We start from the raw sequence: 14,253 nt of genomic DNA on the forward strand, positions 1-14,253 counted from the left end.
TGTTTCCCCATCTATTTGCTGTGAAGTGATGGGCATTATATAATGAAAATTAATGAGTAATGAAATAATTCCCATATTAAATTTTTTGGAAAGCATATCATGTTAATATGACATTTAAAAAATTTTAATATAGAGAACGCTGTACATAATTAATGTATACAACTTGATGGGTTTGGAGATAAGTATATATCTGTGATGGAGAAGAGTACGGCAACCCACTCCAGTATTCTTGCCTGGAGAATCCCATGGACATATGAGCCTGGCAGGCTACCATCCGTAGGTTCACAAAGAGTTGGACATGACTGAAGTGACTGAGCACGAATGCATATATCCATAAAACCATCACCATGATCTGTGCATTAACACGTCCCTTACCTTGAAAAGTATTTATTACTACTGTAATAATCTCATCACACTATTACTATGTGATGAGAACACCAGATATAAGATCTACCTTCTCAGCAAAATTTGAAGTATGCAGTATAATATAGTTAACCCTAGGTGTTATGCTGTACAGGAGGTCTCTAGGACTGATTCATCTGTATAACTGAAACTTTATACCCTTTGGCTAATACCTCCCTGTTTCTCTGGCAAACTTCATTCTACTCTCTGTTTCTAAGAGTTTGACTATTTTATATTTATCTCATAATTGCTATCATGACACTTAAAGCTTCATGCTTATTTAAAGTCCACACAAGGGAAAAATATCAATGCCATGTACATCTCATGATGTGCTCCGCATACATCTGTACCCTGTCAGAATGGCTATCCTCAGAAAAAGAAACAAAAAACAGAAATAACAATTGTTGGCATGGGTGCAGAGAAAAGGGAACCCTCGTACACTGTTGGTGGGAATGTAAATTGGTAAAGCCACTATGGAAAATTATGTATGGCAGTTTCTGAAAACACTAAAAATAAAAGCACCATTTGACCCAGCAATTCCACTCCTGGATATATATATATATATATATGAAAAAAACAAAACACTAACTTGAAAAGATACATGCTGCTCAGTGCTCACAACAGCATTATTTACAATTGTCCAGATAGGAAGCAACTTCAGCGTCCATCAACTGATAAATGGCTAAAGAATATGTGGTGTGTGTATATATATATACACACACACACAATGGAATACTACTTAACCATAAAAAGTAGGACATTTTGCCATTTGCAGCAACATGCATGGACTTGGAGGGTGTTATGCTAAGTGAAATAAGTCAGAGAAAGACAAGTACTGTATGAAATCACTTATGTGTGCATGCCTGCTCAGTTGCTCATTCATGTCTGACTCTGCGATCCCATGTACTGTAGCCCACCAGGCTCCTCTGTCCATGGAACTTTCCAGGCAAGAATACTGGAGTGGGTGGCCATTTTCTTCTCCAGTGTATCTTCCTGACCCAGGGATCAAACCCACATCTCCTGTGTCTCCTGCGTTGGCAGGTGCATTCTTTACCACTGAGCCGCCTGGGAAGCCTGATGTCACTTGTATGTGGAATCAAAAAAAAAAACAAAAAACACCACAAACTAGAGAATAAAGCAAAAAAGAAATAGATTCACAGATATGGAGAACAAACTTATAGTTCCCAGTAGGAAGAAGGAAGTGGGGAAAGGCAATATAGGGGTAGGGGGTTAAGAAGTACAAACTCTGGTGTATAAAATAAGCTATAAAATTATATTATACAACACAGGGAATAAAGCCAATATTTTATAGTAACTATAAGTGGAATATAATCTTTAAAACTGTGAATCAATATATTGTACACCTGTAACTTATATAGTATTGTACATCAACTGTACTTCAGTTAGCAGAACCCAGAATTATAAAACCTTAATTAAAGGCAGTGCAAATGTGATCCTCAACTGCCTTAAAAAATGCAGCCAGTTATTCTGGGTAGGTTCAGTTCAGTTCAGTTCAGTCGCTCAGTTGTATCCGACTCTTTGTGACCCCACATGAATTGCAGCACGCCAGGCCTCCCTGTCCATCACCAACTCCCGGAGTCTAGCCAAACCCATGTCCATTGAGTTGGTGATGCCATCCAACCACCTCATCCTCTGTTGTCCCCTTCTCCTGCCCTCAATCTTTCCCAGCATCAGGGTCTTTTTCAATGAGTCAACACTTCACATCAAGTGGCCAAAGTATTGGAGTTTCAGCTTCAACATCAGTCCTTCCAATGAATACCCAGGACTGATCTCCTTTAGGATGGACTGGTTGGATCTCTTTGCAGTCCAAGGGACTCTCAGGAGTCTTCTCCAGCACCACAGTTCAAAAGCATCAATTCTTCTGCGCTCAGCTTTCTTCACAGTCCAACTCTCACATCCATATATGATCACTGGAAAAACCATAGTACTTTCCTTCAATCTAACAAGTGACGTTTTCTACCTCTTCTTGTGTAGAGCAGCAAGCATTGATATGTTCTCAGCTGGAGGTCTGATAAAGTGGAGAACTCACTAGTAATTCCTTAGCTAAGTCTTCATAGCTTGATTTCACTGCTTCAGGATGTCCAGACCACATCATCTGAAGTGTCTGTTAGAAATGCCAGTACTTAAGTTCCATCCTAGACTTGCTAAATTAGAATCTTTGGAGGAAGGACTGAGAACACTGCCTTTTTAACAAGCCCTCCCCACCATCTCAAGTGATCATTAGACACTCCAGATTTTAGGAAAACCCAATTTCCAACATAAACACAAGAATTTTAAATTGTCAAATAAAATAAATTTTCTTTTCTCTTTAACAATATTGGGGAAATGAGAAGTTCCAGCTGAGTTTCTCAAAAGAATTTAATTTCAGTTTACCCCCAAAAGTTTCACTGTTTTAAACATTTTAATGAAAATCCTTCTAAACTGTGTTATATAATGCACCATCTTCTCAAACAGAATATATTATACACATTAGGCAGCGTTATGGATGACTCAGGATCATTATTACAAATATCCATTATTATAAGAATAGCTTAAAAATTATGAAGTCTATAAAACTGTCTGATCCTGCCCTAAACTCTACAGCCAGCTGTGTTTTTATGATACTACATTTACTTTTTTGTGCTTTGTTTAGATTTTTTTTTTTCAGTTTTCTTCCTTGCCTGTAGGTAACTTTTATTAATGGTACCATTACTTTTTTTACTTTCCACATCACTCTTTAATAAGCTCTGGGAAAGCATGAGGAATTCTAGATGAGTAAAGTTCTTGTGTGGGTGTAAAGATCCGCTGGAATGCTTTCAGGTGTCATAAAAAGCCCCAACTCAGATTGACTTAAACAATAGGGGAATTCATTATCTCACATAACAAGAATCTTTGTTTTTGCATAGTCCAAATCAAATTGTATATACAAGTTTTACTCTGCCTTTTTTCACTTATTATATCACACCGTTTCCTTTCAGGGTCTGGTATATATGTGTTGAGCTTTCTGTGGTAAATGCATATGTTAGACATCATGTTAACTACTTCTAAATGTACAATTTAGTGGTATTAGATACATGCACAGTGTTGTAAAACCATCATCACTAACCATTTCCAGAGCCTTTCATCATCCCAAACTGAAACTACTCATGAAATGATAATCTCCTACTCTTTTCTCCCCAGACATTGGTAAGCACCATTCTGCTTTCTGTCTCTGTGAATTTGACTATTCTAGGTACTTTGTATATGTGGAATCGTATAATATTTGTCCTTTTATGTCTGGCTTGTTTCACTTAGCATAATGTTTTCAAAATTCATTCACAATATCAGTTCAGTTCAGTTGAGTCGCTCAGTCGTGTCTGACTCTTTGCGACCCCATGAATTGCAGCACGCCAGGCCTCCCTGTCCATCACCAACTCCCGGAGTCCACCCAAACCCATGTCCATTGAGTTGGTGATGCCATCCAACCATCTCATCCTCTGTCGTCCCCTTCTCCTCCTGCCCCCAATCCCTCCCAGCATCAGAGTCTTTTCCAATGAGTCAGCTCTTCGAATCAGGTGGCCCAAGTATTGGAGTTTCAGCTTCAACATTAGTCCTTCCAATGAACACCCAGGACTGATCTCCTTTAGAATTGACTGATTGGATCTCTTTGCAGTCCAAGGGACTCTCAAGAGTCTTCCCCAACACCACAGTTCAAAAGCATCAATTCTTCTGTGCTCAGCTTTCTTTATAGTCCAACTCTCACATCCATACATGACCACTGGAAAAACCAGAGCCTTGACTAGATGGACCTTTGTTGGCAAAGTAATTCACAATATAGCAGTATCAAATTTCCTTTTTAAAGCTAAATAATATTTCATTGTGTATATATACCATATTTTGTTTATTCCTTCATCTGTTGATGGACACTTCGATTGCTTCTACCTTTTGGCTATTGTGTATATCTCATTTTCTTTTTAAATTTCATTCTAAAATAAATTATATCTGGTTAGGTCCATTGACAGTATATAAGTAATTTTTTTCACATCTTAGTTGCCATAATATTTTAAAACTCTGTTAATTAATCGGAGAAAAATGTCTTAGCATTGTTTTAATTGATATTTCTCCATTAGTTGGTCAAGTAGAGCATTTTCAATTGTTTATATTTCCACTTTTGTGAAATGTCTGTTCATGTTTTTCACCCATATATTTATATATATTAGAATCTTAAGATTTTTCTAACTGGAACAGTTAGAAATATTTTTACACTTAAAAATATTTCCCCAGTGTCAAATTTACTGTATATATTTTCTCAGTTTATTTTAGCCTTTTAATTTTGTTCAGGCTTGTTTTTGATACTGAAAATATTTTTTATTTTATTGTAGTCAAATTAATCATTTAGTACATTTGTAAATTATATAACTTATTTTAAGCTTAGAGAAGTCTTCCCCATCAAGAGCATATTTCTTCACTGATTTTTTTCATTCAACATTTTATCCATCTGGAGTTGGATATATGATGTAAGATGATCTAAGCAATTTTCGCGGACACTTTTTATGGCCACTGTTACTTATCTTTCTGCTACATTGGCTGCTAATCACTCTTTCTGAAACTATGTCTACAATTTACTGCTCACTGTTTTCCTGGTTCTTCCACATTCTTGCTGTTGGTTTTCAGGCTCTTTCCCTGCATCTTTTGCCTACCTGTTTCTAAGATTGATTTCAATCATTTGTTCTTCTCATGCTGTACATGCTATCTGAGTAATTAGCTCCTTGGACCCATATGTCAATGATACCCTCTCCCTATTTTTTAAAATCTTTGGCAGAAACTCTAGCCCAGATCTGTAAGTTCAGTCATTAGGTCATTTAATATTCACCAAATATTACTTGAACATTTACTCTACCAGGCACTTTTAGGCTCAGGAGATAAAATACCTACTCTCACGGAACTTATAAGGGAGAGACTGACAATATTCTAAGTACATACAATATACAGTATTTAAGGGCTATAGAGAACTGATGCAAGCAAGGAAGTTCAAAAGTGCCCATGGGTGAATGTGAGGGTTGCAATTTTAAACTGAGTGGTCCTGGAAGGCCTGGCTAAGAAGGGGACATATATGCAAGGAGCTGAAGGAGACAGATGAGGGAACAGCCATTGAGGACATTTGTTAGAAGAACATTCCAGGCAGAAGGAAAAGCAAATGCAAAAGTCTGAAGCATGTTGTACTTAGTTTGTTCCAGAAGGAGTGAGGGAAATTAAAGGCTTATGCAGACTGAATCAGGAGGAAGGCAAAAGAAAATGAGGGCAGAGATGCAATTGGGGCCAAATCATGCTGGGACCTGTCAGTCATTTATTGTCTTTACTCCAAGGAAAATTGTCTGTTTGAGAGTTTTAAGGAGAGAAATAACATGATCTCTGGCAGATGTGTCAAGAATAGACTTTAGGAGAGCATCGGCAAAGCAAGGAAGCCAGTTAAGAGTTGGTTGCAATAATCCAGGCGAGAGGTGATGATTGCTTGGACCAGAGTGGTAACTGTAGAGGCGATGAGAAATTGGCAGGGTCAACAGGATTTACTGAGTGCTTAGATGTGGGAGTATGAGGAAGGATCTCAGTTACTGACTAAGCTAGGGACTAGAGAGAAGCAGGACTGGGGAGAATGTCAGGAGCATGGGTTTTGAACATGTGGACTGGAGATGCTAATTAGAGATCCAAGTGGAGATGTCAGTATGAGTCTGGAGTTTACAAGACAGCTCTGAGCTGGAGAAATTTGGGATTCATTAAAACATGATGGCATTTAAAGCTATGAGGCTAGATGAAATTATTAAAGAATGAATATAGCTAGAGAAGCATTCTGTGCACTGAGCTCCAGGCACTCTGTATATGTACAAAATCACAATTTTCACAGAACAGAGGAATAAAAACTGAGAGGAAACAGCAAGCTGTTATATAGGTTTAAGTTTCTATATGATTATTGAAATTTCACAGCACATTTCGCTTTGAGCTTCCTGGCAGCCAAGGAATAACACTGCTCATCAAATTCTCATAAGTCTTATTGCCATTATTACTTCTTTTACCTTGCAATGATAAGCCACTAACTTTTCTAAAGATCTTCTCCCACTCATTTCTGCTCCAGTGGGTGTACATGACTGTGGTTTTCATTGCTTATTAGGCAGAAATAAACTTTTAGGTTTAGATCTTTCCATTTAAAATGTGGTATTCTAAGAACTTCCCAAGTTGCTCAGTATTAAAATATGCATGTGTGTGTGTGCGTGCGCATCATGGATCTGAGGCATCATGATGTCAAGATCCATTATTCAGTTATTTACATGCTAATGTTGAGTGAAATGGTTCTCCAAAAAGTGCATATTTACTCTTCTATAAGGAAGTTTTTACTTAGCTGCTAGTACTTCTGTTTGGAATGTCTTCTCCTTCCTTTTCATCTTGTTACCCTTAGATGGTATGGTAACAGCTTCTTGACCTTCAAAATCATTTCAATTGTTGTCTCTTTTAGGACAATTGTCCCTCTGTTGTATTTTTTTAGTGCCCTAATTGGACTGTGGTTATACAGCATTCTCTTCTTACACCTATTACTACATTGTTATCCCTGTTATCACTTTTTACTATAAATCTTTATTCATATGTCTCCATCATTAGATAGGAAGTTTCTTTGTAGCAGGCAGTCTCTTTTTAACCTCTGATACTCAGCTAGGATCACAGTGACTGGCCTTAGTAATCAGTGAATACAAATATGGTGACAAAAGTAAGGCCCTTTGCAAATGAAAGAGCTTAATGACTGCACAGAAAAATAAAGTTCTCTTGTTGTTGGGTGGGCTTCTAAATCATTATCCAAGTTTTACAGTAACCTAACACACTTATTGGAGAAGGCAATGGCACCCCACTCCAGTACTCTTGCCTGGAAAATCCCGTGGATGGAGGAGCCTGGTAGGCTGCGGTCCATGGGGTTGCTAAGAGTTGAACACGACTGAGCGACTTCACTTTCACTTTTCACTTTCATGCATTGGAGAAGGAAATGGCAACCCACTCCAGTGTTCTTGCCTGGAGAATCCCAGGGACGGGGGAGCCTGGTGGGCTGCCGTCTCAGGGGTTGCACAGAGTCAGACATGACTGAAGTGACTTAGCAGCAGCAGCAACACACTTACAGATGCAACTATTGGTTGGATCTGAAGGAGAGTGACATTTTCATTATTTTTAAAGCCAGCTCATGTCTGTTACTATGCTAATTGTTGTCTGTTGTTTAGTCGTGTCTGAATCTTTGCGACCTCGTGACTGCAGCCTGCCAGTTTCCTCTGTCCATGGTATTCTCCAGGCAAAAACACTGGAGTGGGTTGCCATTTCCTTCTCCAGGGGATCTTCCCAACCCAGGGATTGAACCTGTGTCTCCTGCATTGGCAGGAGGTTTCTTTGCCACTGAGCCACCAAGGAAACCTGGACTATGTTAATAGTACGGGTGTGTGTGTGTGTGTGTGTGTGTGTGTGTGTTTAAGGGATCGTACTTAAGTCAGTATTGTTTGCCAAACTGTATTTTCTGTTACCTGACAATATTTGATAGCCTACTATATGCCAGTTACTGTATCAGATACCGGACTTATTTAAACTTCAAGATAGTATCACAACCTAGATTTATTATTTTCACAGTCACTGCTCTGGGTTGAACTGTGTCCTCCTCCTAGTGCATATGGTGAAGTCCTAACGCCCGGTACCTCAGAATGTGATGTTATTTGGAGATAAGTCTTTACAGAGGTCATCAGGTTAAAGTGAGGTTACTGGATGGGCTCTAATCCAGTATAACTGGTGTCCTTATAAAAGGGGGATATTTGGAGATAGACATGCACGGACAGAAGGCAACATGAAAAGACATGTAGAGAAAATGTCCCTCCACAATCAATGAGAGAGGACTGGCCAGATCTTTCTCTCACAGTCCTCAAAATGAACCAGCCCTACTGACGCCTTGGTTTTGGACTTCTAGAACTCTGAGAATTCTTTCCCAGAACTCATATTTCTGTTTTTTAAGCCAGTGTGGTACTTTGTTATAGTAGCCCAAGTAAACAAATACAGAAATGTATTTATTTTCTCAATGACAATCAGAGTAGTTTCAAAGACTTTTTCTTTTATTGTGAAATATACTCCTTGGCATTTCAAACTTTGGGTGAGTGGTGCAAGAATATAAACCTCATTTGCTGAATTTTCTTTATAAGCTCACTTTGGACCATTTGGCCATTAATTTAACAAAGTCTTTGCAGTTATTTAGTACTTATTTCATACAGCTTCTAAGGGCAGTACAGTCTATAAATGAGTTCCTTGCTGCAATAAGTAATTTTTCTTTGATTTGTACCTGTTTAATGCACATACACAAAAAAGACAGGATGGATGTATTTTGGTCAAGTGTGTGTGGATAATCTCACGGTTTTATAGTCAACCCATGTGCTGATGACCACTAAAGGTAGGTCTCTGAACTCCAGGTCTGTATATCCAACTACTCTTTGGTGTTTCTATTGAGATACCTAGTAGCATCTCAAATTGAACCGATCCAAAACTGAGCTCCTTATCTTTTCCAACACATACCATCTGATCTTCAAATAGTCTTCGCCATCTTGGTTGATGACAACTCTACTCTTCTCATTGCTTAAGGCAGAAATGTCGGTGTCAATGTCAATGTCAAAGATAACTTTGACTTTGTTGTCACACATTTTTTTCAGTTGGTTCAATAATGCCAGCTGATTCTACTTTCAAAATATACCAATAATTTCACCATTTTTACCACCACGTCTGCCTCTGTCTTGGCCCAAACTGCCATCACATCTTGTCTGGGCTGTTGGAGGAGACTCCAAACTATTGTTCCTGCTCTTGCCATGAAGCAACTGGCATGATCCTATAAAAGTGTATGTTGGATCTCATCATGCTATTCAAAACCTTCCACTCATTTCTGAACTCATTCACAGGGAAAAGCTAAAATTCTTACTATGACCAGAGAGACCCTGCATTTTCTGGCTCCTATTACTTCTCTTACATCTTCTACTATTCTCTTCCTATGTCTACTCTACCACACTTGTGTGTGCATGCATGCATGCTCAGTCATGTCCAATTCTTTTCAATTGTATGGACTGTAGCCTGCCAGACTCATCTGTCCATGGGATTTCCCAGGCAAGAATACGGAGTGGGTTGCCACTTTCTTCTGAGGATCTTCCCAACACGGGGATTGCATTTGTGTCTCCTGTGTCTCCTGCATTAGCAGATGGATCCTTTGCCACTGAGCCACCTGGGAAGCCCACTCTACCACAGTTATGTCCTTGTTATTCCTGGAACAAGCCACACGTATCGTTTTCCCTCAAACTGTCCTGCTTCAGGATCCTCTCTCCCCAGATATCTGTGTGGTTATTTCACCTTGTTTGAGACGTCACTCAAAAATCTTTCACTTTTTCCCCCCATCTTTATTACTTATTAGCATCTAACACTGGACATGTCCTTATTTATCTCACATATTGTCAGCTTCCCCAGCTAGAACATACTTCCCACGAGGTGTGTTTTTCTTTTCCTCTTACATTTCAAGGACTCAATAAAGTTTGGACAAACAGCACTAATTTGTCCTGTTTAGAGAGATAACACTGAACTCTCATTTTCTTCCTTCTGGATTTGCAATAATGCTATGAGAACGTGTTCCTTCATAATCTGAACCTCCACGTCTCAGGCTGTTTTCATTCTTTTCCATGTCAGGCGGCTTGTTCCCAAACTCTGCTTTTATCATTCCACTCACCTGATTGCAAACACATTCTGGAACACCTTTGTATAAACATTAAAACATTCAGACAAATGCCTAATTTTCCAGTTCCTGGCAGTTGTATTATGTAAAGTATGAGATCATTCATAAACTCACTTGATATTAATTTTTTGGGGGAAGAACGTTAAAAACAAATTGTTTTCTTGGAAGTTTTAGCCACACCAGATAATGTAGAACCAGCATTTAATGATGGCAGATATTATTAAACAGTTAACAAAGCATGAATAAATGAATGAAAAATCTATTTTTTATTGCTGCTATGTGGCTGTGAGCTCCTTCAGTCCTGGACCTAAGGATTATTTTCTTCATCTTTGATTCTATCACCTAATTTATCATCTAATGCCTAAAATAAATTGTGTTTGATGCATGAATCATGAAGGGCTTCTGTTAGTTCATATTGCCTTTTAAGCCTTGGTCCTCCTATGTTTCTGCCATTACTATTATGTCTAATCCAGGTTATGTGCCTCCTTGAGTTTGCTTGGCTAAAGTGTTCTGTTTGATGCTATGCTTACCATCCAGTAACATGACTCCACTATAGAGCACTCTTCTAGGCTGCAAAAGGGATGTTTCAGTCTTCCTTGGAAGGAGGCTTGTTGAAATCTGTGGGTGCCTTGGTGATAGTGGCCAAGATACTCTGATGCTCTGCTTGCTCAGGTTCCTCATGTTGCTTTTGGACATGACTTAGTAACATTTTACTTAATACCTTGAAAACCCAGCCTTTTTTCCTGGAACTTCTCTGTTGCTACAGTGGTGGTAGGCACTGCTGGAAGCTGCAGGCTGCGGGTGGACAGCTGGGGAGTGCTCTTGGCTCTCATTCACTTGCGAGCTCAGCTCATGCATGGATAATGCCACTGCTGTTCAGAGTCTCACTTCCCTAGAGCTGCCTGGGGAGGCAGGAGGCATGATTCAGAAATACGGGGTAGTCCACAGCTCCTGCAGTAACCTGTGCCCAAAGGGAGCTCCATTGTTCTCTCTTCCTCTGTTCCAAAACAGTGTAGTTTCCCAGGTCTGCCATGGAGAAATCACATGAGACTGAGCAGCCAGACCTCTTTGTGGCCATCTCAGTTCATCACCTTGGTTATCTTTCTTTTTTTTTTTTTAACCTCCTTGCCTGCCTCATTTCCCCTTTCCCTTCACTCTTGCTTTCCTGGGGTTGCACTCCCTAAGGAATTGTCATACAAGCCCTTACCTCAGGTTCTGTTTTCTAGACAACCAGGATTCAAATATCACCATTGAACATCTCCTCAAGCATAGGCCTTGTAAAGATTTTTATGTGTTTACTTTTGTGGTATGTGCTGTCATATATGTTTCTTGTGTTCTTTCTTTCCATGTTCCTCTTTTGCACAATTCAAGTGAAAACAAGTTCTTATCCTTAACACCCTTAAGGGCTTAGATCACCCTTAAGGGCTTAGATCACTGACTGGTAGTGGTCCGTGGCTTGTTAGGAACCAGGCTGCACAATAGGAGGTAAGTAGCAGCAAGTGAGCAAGCTTCATCTGTATTACAGCTGCACCCCATCACTCTCATTCCTGCCTGAACTCCTCCTTTTAGATCAATAGTGGCATTGGATTCTTGGAGGAGCACAATGAATGTAATGTGCTTGAGTCATCCCCAACCATCCTCCCACCCTGGTTTGAGGAAAAACTGTCTTCCTCAAAACAGGTCTCTGGTGCCAAAAAAGTTGGGGACCACTGGCCTAGATAATAACAGCTAATTATGCACCAGGCACCTTTACGACCATTTTTATCTCTCAACAGCTCTGTCTAGGTACTAGCATTATGACTTTTTTTTTTTAACAAAAGAGGAAACTGAGATTAAGGTGTTTAGTGACTTGGTCAAAGCCGCACAGTTAGTAAATGGCTATGTGAACTCCAGAATTCATATTCTTAAAGACATCATAGCTCAAAGAAGCCTCCAGTAAGGACCTGGCTTTCCTGGAACCAAGATAAAGGAGCTTCTCTCTTTACAAAGAGTTTAGATTCCAAATGGCTATACTTATGGCCATGGCTTTAATTCATTCAAACTTAACACGAAGGGGTTTACATTTCCAGTCTCCAGATGAATTTCCCACAAAAGGAAAGGGAGATGGGCAACCCTTTTAAAAGATGTCTACTTTTCTCATCTTTGCTCATATATGTCCTATGGCATCTCTTTCTTTTTTTCTGGCCACTCCATGTGGCAAGCAGGATCTTAGTTCCCCAACCAGGGATTGAACCCATGCCCTCTGCAGTAAGAGCAAGGAGTCAACCACTGGACCACCAGGGAAATACAATAGTGTCTCTTTCTAAAGGAGACATGTTTTCTATACTTTGAAATTGAGGGTAGGTAATTCCCTCCTAGATAATCTCTTCAAGTGTGAAGAGGAACTGTTTAGCAGCTTTGTGCCCACAGATATTTTGAACATTTGATTAGTGCTTTGAGCCTATGGAACCACATTTTGCCCCAAAACACAAATTTTACGATCTTAAACTTTAGTTCTAGAACCAATACTTGGTCTTAACTAACTCCAGATTAGGTTAGTAAGCATCTGACTTAGAAGCTTATCTCTTGGATTATACTCCAAGGTTTTTCCATTCCATCAATCACTTTCCCAGTCTCCTACTGTCAAGAGCATAGGCATATCATGTTTTACCTGTTGCATGATTTGCTTTTCACCTTCAGAATTGTCAGTACTATCCAAGGAGTCATCTGTGTGCAAATGAAGCAATTCTCATTCTCATCAGTTTCAATTGTAAATATCTCCTCTTTTATCTCCATCACAATTCTATTCCTCTTTTTTACAGGACCTATCAGCACTCCTACTGCTTTTGTATCAATCAGATACTATGTGATCATTATTATTCATGTAGCGCCTCAAATTAAGCAGTAGCAGAGCAAACATCTTTAATAAAAAATGACTCCAGAGCCCGCTGACTCCCAGGACTTTGGTGGGGAAAGATGACTTGCTTTTGCTCTGATTCAGTTCAGTTCAGTCGCTCAGTCCTGTCCGACTCCTTGCTACCCCACAAAAACTGCAGCGGGCCAGCCCTCCCTGTCCATCACCAACTCCCAGAGTTTACTCTTAAACTCATGTCAGTGATGCCATCCAACCATCTCATCCTCTGTCGTCCCTTTGCTCTGATGGGTGGCTTTTAAAAATGTTAATAAATTAACAGTTCTTAGTTTTTGATTTTTCTACTCTGGATGCTTGACATCTTTTAGGAGGCTTCCTTCTTCCACTCAAGGAGAAAGATGTAATAAGGTTACCACGTTCATTGAACTAGTTGAGTAATACTCCATGCCTTATTGGCTTATTGACTTTAGAAAGAAAGGATCTTGCTAACTAGTTACCTCCCTTTTTTATAGTGCTTTAATTTATTGATCAATTTGAAGCCCATGTTTATATGCGGAGGCGTCACTGATCAGATCCTGGGGCCATCACATAAGCAGTATCACTTTGGACATGTTTCCAAAGTTCTCAGGACATCGAGTCCCTTGCAAGCTAGTGTGGGGAGTCGGTGGGAAAACATAAAAAGAGTTGTTATGCAAAAGGGTTTCCACCAACGGAAACTCTTTGAATTTCTCTGAGGGGCTTAAACAGGATGAGCAAGTGAAGCAAGATCTCGTATGATGTTCAGTCAGTCCCCGATATTCCAGGGACAGGGAATAGAAGCTGAGAAATCCAGATCACAGGCGGACGGGATAAATTCCGTGCGTGGAATGAGTCGCAAGACTAAGCCCCGCTGGGTGAACCACAGGCTGGAGCGCCCCACTTCTCCACCTCCATCCCTGTTCTTGCTCCACGCCCACCCACAGCCCGCCAGCATCGGAACGTCATCGCCGGGCAGCCGGGTGCCGGGTCGCGCGGCCCAAGGCGTGGGAGCCGGAAGCCGAGCCATCAGGCGCGCGGCGTCCCGGAACCGCGGGAGCCTGAGAGCTCGAGCACCTGGGGAAAACCGGCAGGAGACAGCGGGCATGCGCGAGGCTGCCGGGCGGCGCAGGCGCGCTGGTGGCCTCGCGCGAGGGACTAGATCTGGTTCTCCGGGTTGGAGTGCTTGGGGGCGTCGTGGGTTGTCCTGGCTGCGGGGGGAGAAAGGGGG

Source organism: Bison bison, unplaced genomic scaffold (assembly GCF_000754665.1).
Source record: "Bison bison bison isolate TAMUID 2011002044 unplaced genomic scaffold, Bison_UMD1.0 scf7180017864136, whole genome shotgun sequence".
Lineage (NCBI taxonomy): Eukaryota > Metazoa > Chordata > Mammalia > Artiodactyla > Bovidae > Bison > Bison bison.